Source organism: Acanthopagrus latus, chromosome 11, assembly GCF_904848185.1.
Source record: "Acanthopagrus latus isolate v.2019 chromosome 11, fAcaLat1.1, whole genome shotgun sequence".
NCBI lineage: Eukaryota > Metazoa > Chordata > Actinopteri > Spariformes > Sparidae > Acanthopagrus > Acanthopagrus latus.
The window spans coordinates 896070-903932 of NC_051049.1; the positions used below are offsets into that span (position 1 = coordinate 896070).

A 7863-nucleotide genomic window follows, 5' to 3' on the forward strand; every position below is an offset into this window, starting at 1 on the left:
GGAAGAGGAGGAGGAGGAGGAGGAAGGGGGGGGAGGAGGACCAGGAGGAGGAGGAGCAGGAGGAGGAAGAGGAGGAGGAGCAGGAGGAAGAGGGGGAGGAGCAGGAGCAGGAGGAGGAGGAGCAGGAGGAGCAGGAGGAGGAGGAGCAGGAGGAGGAGGAGGAGCAGGAGCAGGAGCAGGAGGAGCAGGAGGAAGAGGGGGAGGAGCAGGAGCAGGAGCAGGAGGACACATCCAGCAGCAGAGAGTCTCCTGTCTTTGTGTCTCTCCGTGTTAGATCAGGTCTGAGCTGCTGAGCTCTGACCCATCCAGACTTACGGCTCTGCCCAGAACACTTTACACCAGAACCAGAACCAGAACCAGAACCAGCAGCAGCAGCAGCAGCAGAGGGTTGGATGTGTGTGTGCTGCTTCACTGTGAGTCAATAAGAAGCTGAGAGTCAGAGGAGCAGATCCATAAAGATCTGACAGGATCCACTTCACTGCAGGGACCAGCTGAGATCACCAAACCAGAACCGGCCATCACTTCACAGCATCATCCATCATTATTATTATTATTATTATTATTATTATTAGCATTCATATTAATAAGTATTACTATTGATTATTAATATTATTATTGTTATTATGATCATAAGTCAGATCACCTTTACATAACACACAGGTGAGGTCACGTTGGGATGATGTCATACAGCTGCTTATATAAACCTGGTGACCTCCAGCTGTTTATCATGTGATGACATCACCTCTGAGACTCAGCAGGTCACGTCTTCTTTTATGCTTGTGTTATATTTATGATGTTTATTATGGTGCGTTAGATGCGTGTTGATCAGATCTTCAGTCTGGATGTTTTTATGTTTTGTTTAAACTTCATCAGTATCAGAGTGATGTCAGGAGTTTTATATCACATAAGATAATAATAATAAGTTATCAGGAGTTATCGGATCAGCTGTGGAAAGAAAACCCACAGTGCTGCCCTGGTTTTGTATCTTGTTCACTGAGAAACAATAATTCATGATATCTCTTGATTTTATTGTCTGGAGGAAACTTATGTCGTCTGCTGACCGGAGGAGACGTCGTCAAATAACGTCTGCAGTCTTCATGCACGTAATGTAAATATACTGACTGTAAAGTTCTGAGCACTGTATTATTATAAGTGACATGTAGAGTTGGAGATTTGAGGTTTTAGCAGCTGTCAGATAAAAGAAATGTGTAGAAAACACTTCAAAAATTTGACTTTAAAATGCGTAGAAAGGATCCTGGTGGGTTTAAAGTCACGCGACAGTCTGATGTGGTGTCACTTTGTGTCCTGCAGGTCAGTGAGGTCACACCAGGTGTTCACACTGGAGCCAGGTAACAGCGCCCCCTACATCACATCCACACAGTAACACACAGCACGACGCACAGCGGTGGATCAAATGTGATGTTTGCTGCTTTGAGAAATATTTATACGTGATAAAACTCAGAGAACACCACAGGAATCATCCCGAGCAGCTGGAGGATGTTCGCACAGTTCACTTCCAGAGATATCGCAGAACAAACACGACGTTCTGGGATTTTTAAACACTAAAGAACCATAAAGTCACACCTGAGGACCACAGACACACTGTAAAAACCTTTAGAGGGATATAAGAGGAATATTAGTCTGTGGAGATACTATAGAAGTTACCGTAAAATTCAGCAGAGCCTCTATAAAGCCACAGACACTCTGTGTGTCCCTATAGGACTGTTAAAGATGATACAGGAGGAGATGAAAATCCACAAACAGGAACATAAATCACAGCTGAGAACCACAGACGCTGTGTGAGCGTCTGTACAGATCATCAGACGGCGTGGAGGTAAAAATAAAGTCACTGTCACGCTCCACACGTCCTGATGCAAAGGAGAGGAGCTGGAATCACCTCAGGCTGCACCGACAACATAAACATACCAGAGGACATAAAATACCACAATCATTATAAACTCACCACAGACTCACTCTGAGGCCCCCAGAGCAGAGTTATAGGAATATCAAAGAAGATTAAATTACCATTACGGACAATTAAATTCCTTCTGAGCTGCACAGACCGACTGTGAGTCCTCACAGAGACATTCAGAGGAAATTATATCCATATTTTAAGAGATAAAAATGTAATAAAGTAAAATAAACCGTCTAATAAGAAGAGTGGGAGCGTTGTTAATCCATACAGGGATGGTGTATTCAGATAAGTGTAATAAACTGTACAGCACAGACAGGTCTGACCTGCGCGACCACACGGAGGGATTACACAGATAATCCTGGGAATATTAGGAATACTATCAGAGACACACTGAGAGTCTCACAGCGACAGTGTCTGATTAAAGGACCATAACGTGCAATAAACTGATAAATAAGTTCAGTGTGACACTGTGAGTGTTTTAAAGTCTTAATATAAAATAAAAGTGTAAAACAACAGACACCACATCATCCTGGGTACTAATAAAATATATGAAGTTATTAATTATATAATAGTATTATTAAGTTCCACATGAATACCAGAGTGACAAGAATGACATCAAAATACATTAAAACAATAACATACGACAAAATATAATGAAACTGACGTCACAATCATCTTAATGACTGTATAACACATTCTATGGATGTTTCAGAGAATCTGATCATATGCCCCGCCCCCATCCACATCACAGCCAATCAGGAGCCGCCACGTCAGAGCCACAAGCTCCAAGCACACTCTTATTGGAGGCATTTGAACGTCAGAGTCGCCTGATTGGTCGACAAATTAAAGTTAAAAAAACAGCAACTCCTGATCACTACATTCCACAGACACCAGGTAAAACTACCGAAAAACTACAGAACTACAGTAAAACTACAGAAAAACTACAGAAAAACTACAGAACTACAGTAAAACTATCGAAAAACTACAGAACTACAGTAAAACTACAGAAAAACTACAGAACTACAGTAAAACTACAGAAAAACTACCGAAAAACTACAGAACTACAGTAAAACTACAGTAAAACTACAGTAAAACTACAGAACTACAGTAAAAGTACAGAACACAGTGTGAAGTTTCTGGTTACAGACTTGCTGGCAGATCATGAGTGCAGCAGCAGCAGCAGCAGCAGCAGCAGCAGCAGCAGCAGGTGGAGACAGAAACGTTTATAAAATGATAAGATAAAGTTCGGACACAGTTCTGAAACAGTTCTGGTAGTTCTGCGGCTCATACTTGCGTACCATCGCGGCACTGAGAGCTCGTCCAGGTGAGAAACTTTCCTCCGATGTCAGTGTGACTCATTCAGAGAGAAGCAGTCTAAGCTGCGGTCCTGGTTCGGCTCGGCTCGGCTCGGCTTCTCCCTCTCAGTGGTTCTGCTCTCAGACTTGACAGAAGTTGCATCAGTTCAGTCTGCTCCTGTTTGTTTGTTTGTTTGTTTGTCCCTCCTCTCCTCCTCCTCCTCCTCTTCCTGTCCCGCTGGATGGATGCAGACAACCCGGTTCCGCTCGGTGTGACCCGGTACAGCACGGGACCAGCAGCAGCAGCAGCAGCTCAGCGTGCTCCGTGCAGCGGGGAGCAGCTTCAGCCCCGCAGCGCTGCAGCAGGCGGCGGGGAGCGCTCCCTCCCGGCCGCTCACAGGAGGTGGAGGAGGAGGTGCAGGAGGAGGTGGGGGGGCCGGAGCGGAGCGGAGTCGGTGCACCGGCGGCTGCTGCTGATTTATGGCCGCGGCACATGGCGCCGTTTCCCGCATGGACTTTTGAAGAGTGGCGCGCTGTGATGGCGGCGCGTGACGACAGAGTGCTGCCGGTGCAGGTGTGGAGGAGACGGAGGTCCGCAGCTGATGACACACCTGGACCGAGCCGATGGTACCTGCCGGACAGCCGGTCTGAGAGGCGACTGTCACTCACAGATCACTGAACTCCACAATGTTTGTTTTATTTACAATATAAAATCTCAACACAAAAAGCTAAATTAATGTAATTAAAAAAATAATAATAATAAAACATGAATAATTAACCGAAACCTCTGAGATTAAAGTTGTAATTTTCATTTTTCTAAACACTTGGAGGATGTTGATGAAGATGAAGATGTGATCAGGAGCGCCACAGAGGCTCGGACGATGTCATAGTGATGTCACCAGGGTCATCTGACCTGGACGTGAGCTGTGGGATCTACCAAGAAGAGTCTCTCATCTAAAACACTACCCAGGAGCATCATGGGAAATGTGGGGGTCCAGGATTTATGAGTCTCATGTTACCAGACTTCATCTCAGATCTTCTGATGGACAATAAACTCCTCCTCTCCTCCTCCTGAGGATATAAAGTCCTCCTCTCCTCCTCCTGATGATATAAAGTCCTCCTCTGCTCCTCCTGATGATATAAACTCCTCCTCTCCTCCTCCTGAGGATATAAAGTCCTCCTCTCCTCCTCCTGATGATATAAAGTCCTCCTCTCCTCCTCCTGAGGATATAAAGTCCTCCTCTCCTCCTCCTGATGATATAAAGTCCTCCTCTCCTCCTCCTGAGGATATAAAGTCCTCCTCTCCTCCTCCTGAGGATATAACGTCAGGTGCAGTTGCAGCACTCTGCTACACACCTGAAGCAGCAGGAGACTTGATTTAAACATCAGATGTCTCCAACAGCTCGTCTGCTGAGATCTCAGTCTGCAGGAGAAAACACCACAATCTGATCTCTGACCAGATTTACAGACTGACTTTCCATAAAGAGTGAAGTTTCAGTTTTGGGTGAACTGTTCCTTTAAAGCATTAACAGTTTGTGTTCTTGTACTTAAGAGTTTGTTAAATAGAGTTTGAGTCTTTACAGAAGCCAAACTTCTCCACATAAACTTGTTAATTATTCTCCATTTCAAATCTTCATTAAAATGAATCCATGAGTCAGAATCGTCATTAAAAAGAAGCCTCGCAGTAAATTTGATCCAATTATCTTGAAATCTGAAGTCTGTCTTGTGAGGCACCTGTTTGTTCGAAGCCTTGCTAAATAAATCTGGCAGACTTGCAGCTGACCTCGGCTGATCTCTTCTTCTTCTGCAGGTTTTCAGCACCGCAGGCGCAGAGCTGCGAGTCGACTGAGGTTAATGAACAGAAGCTTTTATGTTAATAGAAGGACGGCCGGCGTGATTTAACAAGACAATCTGCAGATTTACTTCGCTCAAATACATCTGAGGCTCCGGCTGCACGTTATTAGCCGGCTAAACAAAGTCTCTGCGCTGAAGGTCGAGACAAAGAGAAGGTAATTAGATTATAGCAATTAAATTGGGTTTTCCATATGATCAATGATCTTAATGTGTAATCATGGATTACTTCTGATGACAGGACGGACTCTGTCTGCAGGACGGAGCAGAGATGGAGGCTGCGTTCACACCGTGCAGATCTGGTTTCTTCAATCTGGATCAATTTGACAGATTTATTCTGGTTCCAGTCAGTGGTTCTGAACCTGCTGCCATGAGCTCGGCCCGTCTCCTGAGAGAGCCCCAGTTCTGGCTTGGATCAAATGAACGATCTGATGTTTAAACATGTTGGAGAACAGAACCTGTAACTTATCAAACATGGATCAGTTTATTCACATTAGGCAGATTTTTGTGGACTCAGGTGTTTTTAATTCCTCCTCACCTGATTTCTAATTAATTTTCTGGGGCTTTGCTGCTGTTTGACTTCATCTGGGCCTCCCAAAGTCGGGCCAACACAAGGTTTGATTTAACATTTCAATTATTATCCAATTTAATGTATAAAAGTCACAATATGAATCACTGTTGATGCTGTTTGATTGCTGTAAGGTAAAATGCTCTTTAACTGTAACTGTAGCAAACCTGGAGAAGAGAACAACCCTGAAGTGTTAAAGCAATAATCTGCTGTTTGACGGGACGTTCCCATGAACTGTCTAACGTCTGTGGTTCTGACAGTTCTGCTGAACGACACTTTGTGAAGTCCATTCAGTTCAGGGAGCTTCGGCTCCTCGTACTACTAAAGATCTGACATGCACGATAAAAATAATCAAACAGGGAATTTAGGGAAAGATAATCCTGGCTAAAAAAACCTTCTCTCTCTTCTACAGTCAGCGCTTCCCACTGTGGGGGTGATAAAGGCCTGGTTCTGCACCGCTGGGTCAACGTAAAGAATTAGATGAATCTACAACATACGTGACAAGAAAATATGACGAGGGAAGTTTTACCAGAACAACTCTACGGTGCATTTCTTATGAAGAAAATCTTCAGGTTTGTCAAAAGAATTTCAATGACGATAAATATTATTTGATTATTTGAAATGGTTTCAATACTCGATGCAGCGCTGCACCTCAGATGCTGAACACACTCAGACACTTTACATTTATCTTTTTATAAAAAATTGAAATCTTGTTCCCACAATGTCACATCGGTTTTCCTCGTGATATCTAATATCGAGATTTTGGAAGATATTGTGTTGAAATTATAAAATTCCAGTTTTGTCACAATTGAGTCGTCATTGAGTCGACAACCGTTTGCTGTTGGTGCTGCAGGATGTGATGATCGGTCAGATACAGATCCTGAAGCAGCTTCAGGCTCACTGTTTGTTTCACTCATCGGTTAATACAGAACCAGAACATGAAGCCGTACAACAACATGATGAGGACGCTCTGTTTTACTGCTAAGATGTTTAGAAAGCTGCAGGACAGACAAGTTTTACTGAAGGATAATCAAACACACAGATCGTTACAGAAAAGAATAAAAGAAGTTTGTTTCTCCTCAGATTTTTTACTCCACTGACCTACTTTCATTTCATCAGTGTTTTCTGTTTACTGAAGTTTGAAGTAAATTAAATGAAACACAAAACTCAGCAGTGTGCCAGAAAAGCAGGCTGAGGCGCCATCTAGAGGCCTCCGACGGACACTACAGCACAGTGTGTGTGAACAGTGTGTGTGAACATCATCTACAAACATTATTTAATATGTTTAGAGGAAACATGAACTTAAATGGTTTGAAATACATCCTGTACTTCATACAGTCGGGCTGCTCACTGCAACGTGTCTTCAGTTGCAAGATTAAAACCAAAACTGTGCACGACAATAAAGATCATTTAATTTTTCATCTGTAGAAAATAGCTACAAGAAAAAAGTGAATTCTCTTTTGATTTTACTGAAAATGTCTTTTGAAAGAGCAGAAAGAGAAAAATGACAGTGGAGCACATTTTCTAGCAGACGTGGATGTGCACAGCATCAGGGCACATTTGCATTTTGTATTTTATTTAAACAAATATATATATTATATAATATATAAATCAAATGAAAAGCACAATATTACCACACAACCTGAAAGGATGTTGTTCTACTGATTCTGTTCATGAATAAAGTAGCTTACATACTTCATCATCATCATTTATGAAATCCAAACTGAATTTAGAGCTTTAAATTCTGTGTCACAGGTTGAGGCAGAAGTGACAGAATGGTTCAGCAGCATCTCTCATCCAGCGTCCGTTCAGTCATGACTACACAACAACTGACCGAGACAAACTCCCATCAGGCCACAGGACGAGACCAGGAGCTCCAAGAGAATAAACCCGCCCGGCGACAGGTGACAAACCTGTAAGTTTTGCAGATGGAGGACAAACATTTGAAAAATGTCATCACATTTTTGGAAATTCTGTCTGATGGTCACCTCTTCATAGAAGCATTTGAGGGTTCAGACTCGGTTAAATAAAGTTTAAAGTCAGAATCTCGTCTGGATGAAGGTCAGAGGTCGCGTGATATATAATGTCATCCAGCATCCTCACAAATACTGAAGCACCGATGTGTGTTAATGTGGTAATTACAGCATCCGGCCCCCCCCGAGGTCCTTCACTGCCAATCAGCACTCACTGTAACCCTGCACACACACACACACACACACACACACACACCTGGT

General features: G+C 43.2%; 2 long non-coding RNA genes across 4 annotated transcripts in view; one reads left to right on the forward strand and one right to left on the reverse strand.

Annotated features, from left to right (window-relative positions):
* Positions 1 to 4455: 4455 nt before the first annotated feature.
* Positions 4456 to 7519, forward strand: LOC119028340. Of its 3 annotated transcripts, none has more exons than XR_005077686.1 (4): positions 4456 to 5219; positions 5303 to 5676; positions 6042 to 6201; positions 7385 to 7519. It is a non-coding gene; the product is annotated as an uncharacterized LOC119028340 (long non-coding RNA). The 3 variants fall into 3 exon arrangements; XR_005077687.1 differs by having other exon boundaries at positions 5321 to 5676; XR_005077685.1 differs by having other exon boundaries at positions 4459 to 5676.
* The window catches only part of LOC119028339, a 45470-nt gene continuing 44756 nt past the window's right edge, over positions 7150 to 7863 (reverse strand). Inside the window, exon 4 of the long non-coding RNA XR_005077677.1 lies at positions 7150 to 7542. This is a non-coding gene — a long non-coding RNA (uncharacterized LOC119028339). The remainder of the gene's footprint in view (positions 7543 to 7863) is intronic.